Source organism: Bison bison, unplaced genomic scaffold (genome assembly GCF_000754665.1).
Source record: "Bison bison bison isolate TAMUID 2011002044 unplaced genomic scaffold, Bison_UMD1.0 scf7180017864240, whole genome shotgun sequence".
Taxonomy (NCBI): Eukaryota; Metazoa; Chordata; class Mammalia; order Artiodactyla; family Bovidae; genus Bison; species Bison bison.
The window spans coordinates 2,721,436-2,726,097 of record NW_011494812.1 but is presented as its reverse complement, the minus strand read 5'-3'; the positions used below and the strand labels follow the sequence as shown (position 1 = coordinate 2,726,097).

Sequence of the window (4,662 nt, the reverse complement as noted above, 5' to 3'; positions counted from 1 at the left end):
TTGCAGCCATGAAATTAAAAGATGCTTATTCCTTGGAAGGAAAGTTATGACCAACCTACATAGCATATTCAAAAGCAGAGACAGGTCACCGCCGCAGAGTGGACCTGAGGCCATCAGATCAAGGAGCCCGGTGATGGGAAGGGTTGGGGCTATGGTCACTCTGCGCACCGCTCCAGCGGCTGGTGCTTTTTTATGAGGGCAGCTGTGTTCCATGGCAGGGAACTTTTGGCAGAGCTCCACTATTTACAATGGATTTTGGACAAACAAGATCTGTTGAAGGAATGCCAAAAAGATTTAAAGTTTCTCTTGGAAGAAGAGTATGGGAAATTACAGATATTTTTTACAAATGTTATCCAAGCATTAGGTGAACAACTTAAATTAAGACAACAAGTTATTGCCACTGCTACGGTCTATTTCAAGAGATTCTATGCAAGGTATTCTCTGAAAAGTATAGATCCTGTATTAATGGGTCCTACATGTGTGTTTTTGGCATCCAAAGTAGAGGAATTTGGAGTAGTATCAAATACAAGATTGATTGCTGCTGCTACTTCTGTATTGAAAACTAGATTTTCATATGCCTTTCTAAAGGAATTTCCTTATAAGATGAACCATGTATTAGAATGTGAATTCTATCTTTTAGAATTAATGGATTGTTGCTTGATAGTGTATCATCCTTATAGACCTTTGTTCCAGTATGTGCAGGACATGGGCCAAGAAGACATACTGCTTCCCCTTGCTTGGAGGATAGTAAATGATACCTACAGAACGGATCTTTGCCTACTGTATCCTCCTTTCATGATAGCTTTAGCTTGCCTACATGTAGCCTGTGTTGTACAGCAGAATGATGCCAGACAGTGGTTTGCTGAGCTTTCTGTGGATATGGAGAAGATTTTGGAAATAATCAGGGTTATTTTAAAGTTGTATGAGCAGTGGAAAATTTTTGATGAGAGAAAAGAGAGGCAACTATTCTTAGTAAGATGCCGAAACCAAAACCTCCTCCAAACAGTGAAGGAGAGCAGGGTCCAAATGGAAGTCAGAACTCTAGCTACAGCCAATCTTAAAACATTCTGAAGAATTTCATAGTGGACCAGTTGGAAATAAACCACTGGACAGATTTCAGTAATGTCTTCAATGGAACACAAATGAAAATGAATAGCTTGTTTCTGTCAAGCATATTGGGAAGTGATTTTATTTTTGCAAAATGTTTTCCTTACCTAATTTGTTTCTAACACATAATTGATTAAAGTCTATTGTTTATGAAAGTTTGGAAAGGTTCTAAGAGGACCTACAGACAGACAGACATAGAGTTTTGAAAATTAATAGCTTCTGATTAGTATAATTTTTCTTAATTTGGATAATAGAAATTCTAACCTTTTATTAAGCCAGAAAACATGAAACATAATTTGTTTAAAATTCTCTTTGGTCACTGAATGACCAAAAAAAGGAAATAAGTCAAATACATGAGGGTCTTTTTTTTCCCCCTCCTTAAGTTAAACTTTAAAATTGTATTTAAGGAATCAAATCTTACAAAATCCTGGAAGGTTTTGGTGATGATGATGATGATGATGATGATGATTTCAGGGAAATGAATCAATTACCTATGATTTTAAAGTGTATTTTATTCAGTAGTTTTGGTATCTTGCCATGGAGGTATCATGCCCAGCCTAGCAGAAAAGTGCAATATGTACAGCATACTTTGACATTTTTAAAGTTATACTCCATTACCATTTTGAAATGCTGGGCAAACATTTTTTAAAATTGCATTTAATTCAGTTAATCAGGCATTTTGAAAGCTAATGGATGAAAACTGTAATATGGTTGAAATTTGGTAACATTTTTGTTATTTTTACTGTGAAGTTTTTATATGACATACACACCCTAGTTTATTTTTGTGTCTTAGTGTGGACTTACAGATTTATCACAGGAATCCTGAGCCAGGAACACAGGTTTCAGGCCAGTTAGATACTGCTGCTGCTGCTGCTAAGTCACTTCAGTCGTGTCTGACTCTGTAAGACCCCATAGACGGCAGCCCACCAGGCTTCCCCATCTTGGGGTTCTCCAGGCAAGAACACTGGAGTGGGTTGACATTTCCTTCTCCAATGCATGAAAGTGAAAAGTGAAAGTGAAGTCGCTCAGTCGTGTCCGACTCTAGCAACCCCATGGACTGCAGCCTACCAGGCTCCTCTGTCCATGGGATTTTCTAGGCAAAAGTACTGGAGTGGGGTGCCATTGCCTTCTCCGCAGTTAGATACTGGCTGTTCTTAATTCTCATCTGAGTGTAGGACTTCAGACTAAATGTTATATCACTGGGACTTTGCTGCCTGTAGAAGTTACTAAATTACATGATCGTTTTCTTCAGACTTGAAGGAGAGTGATAAAATTTGGAGTCATAGGATATTGATGTACAATTTAAGGGTTAAAAATTTTTATAATTCAATTGTAAATAATGGATTATTAAATGTTGACTTCCTAGTATAAAACTACAAGAATAAAAATACATTCTCCAGCTTAAAAAAAAAGAAAGCAGAGACATTACTTTGCCAACAAAGTCTGTCTAGTCAAGGCTATGGTTTTTCCAGCAGTCATGTATGGATGTGAGAGTTGGACTGTGAAGAAAGCTGAGCGCCAAAGAATTGATGCTTTTGAACTGTGTGTTGGAGAAGACTCTTGAGAATCCCTTGGACTGCAAGGAGATCCAACCAGTCCATTCTAAAGGAGATCAGTCCTGGGTGTTCTTTGGAAGGACTGATGCTGAAGCTGAAACTCCAGTACTTTGGGCACCTCATGCAAAGAGTTGACTCATTGGAAAAGACTCTGGTGCTGGGAGGGATCGGGGGCAGGAGGAAAAGGGGACAACAGAGGATGAGATGGCTGGATGGCATCACTGACTCGATGGACATGAGTTTGGGTGAACTCCAGGAGTTGGTGATGGACAAGGAGGCCTGGTGTGCTGCGATTCATGGGGTCACAAAGAGTCGGACACGACTGAGTGACTGAACTGAACTGAACTGAATCTTGATTCCAGCTTGTGATTCATCCACCTCAGCATTTCACATGATATACTCTGCCTTTAAGTTAAATAAGCAGGGTGACAATATACAGCCTGATGTACTCCTTTCCCAATTTTGAATCAGTCTGTTGTTCCATGTCCTGTTTCTTCTTGACTCACATACAGGCTTCTCAGGAGACAGGTAAAGTGACCACTTTACTCCCATCTCTTTAAGAATTTTCCACAGTTTGTTGTGATCCACAAGAAATGAAGATCATGGCATCTGGTCCCATCACTTCATGGCAAATAGCTGAGGAAATAATGGAAACACTGACAGACTTTATTTTCTTGGGCTCCAAAATCACCGCAGATGGTGACTGCAGCCATGAAATTAAAGGACAGTTGCTTCTTGGAAAAAAAGTTATGACAAATCTAGAGAGCATATTAAAAAGCAGAGATATCACTTTGCCAACAAATGTCTGTATAGTCAAAGCTATGGTTTTTCCAGTAGTCATGTATGGGTGTGAAAGTTGGACCATAAAGAAGGTTGAGCACTGAAGAATTGATGCTTTTGAACTGTGGTGTTGGAGAAGACTCTTGAGAGTCCCTTGGATTCCAAGGGGATCAAACCACTCAATCCTAAAAGAAATCAATCCTGAATATTCATTAGAAGGACTGATGCTGAAACTGAAGCTCCAATACTTTGGCCACCTGATGCAAAGAGCAGACTCAGAAAAGACCCTGATGCTGGGAAAGATTGAAGGCAGGAGGAGAAGGGGACAACAGAGGAGGAGATGGTTGGATGGCATCACTGACTCAATGAACATGAGTTTGAGCAAGATCTGGGAGATGGTGAAGGACAGGGAAGCCTGGTGTGCTGCAGTTCATGGGGTCACAAAGAGCTAGATACGACTGAGTGACTGAACAACACAGTCAAAGGCGAAGCAAAAGTAGATGTTTTTCTGCAACTCCCTTGCTTTCTCCATGATTCAGTGAATGTTAGCAACCTGATCTCTGGTTCCTCTGCCTCTTTGAAATCCAGCTTGGAATCTGGAAAATCTTGGTTCACATACTACTTAAGTCTAGCTTGAAGGATTTTGAGCATAACCTTGGTAGCATGTGAAATGAGCACAGTTGTACAGTAATTTGAACATTCTTTGGCAAGGTTCCTCCCTGTACCTCAGACAGTAAAGAATCTGCCTGCAATGTGGGAGACCTGGGTTAGATCCCTGGGTCAGGAAGATCCCCTGGAGAAGGGAATGGTAACCCACTCCAGTATTCTTGCCTGGAGAATTCCATGGATAGAGGAGCCTGGTGGGCTACAGTCCATGGGCTCACGGAGAGTCGGACACAACTGAGCAAATAACACTTCCTTCCTTGCTTGCTTCTTTGGGATTGGAATGCAAACTGACCCTTTCTAGTCGGAGAAGGCACTGGCAACCCACTCCAGTACTCTTGCCTGGAAAATCCCATGGACGGAGGAGCCTGGTAGGCTGCAGTCCATGGGGTCCCTAAGAGTCGGACATGACTGAGCGACTTCACTTTCCCTTTTCCCTTTCATGCATTGGAGAAGGAAATGGCAACCCACTCCAGTGTTCTTGCCTGGAGAATCCCAGGGATGGGGGAGCCTGGTGGGCTGCCATCTATGGGGTCGCACAGAGTCAGATGTGACT

The 4,662-nt window shown here is 41.4% G+C and overlaps 1 pseudogene; it reads left to right on the top strand.

Annotated features, from left to right (window-relative positions):
• The first annotated feature begins 202 nt into the window (after nt 1-202).
• On the top strand, nt 203-1,142 carry LOC104993579 (annotated as a pseudogene).
• The last annotated feature ends 3,520 nt before the right edge of the window (nt 1,143-4,662 follow it).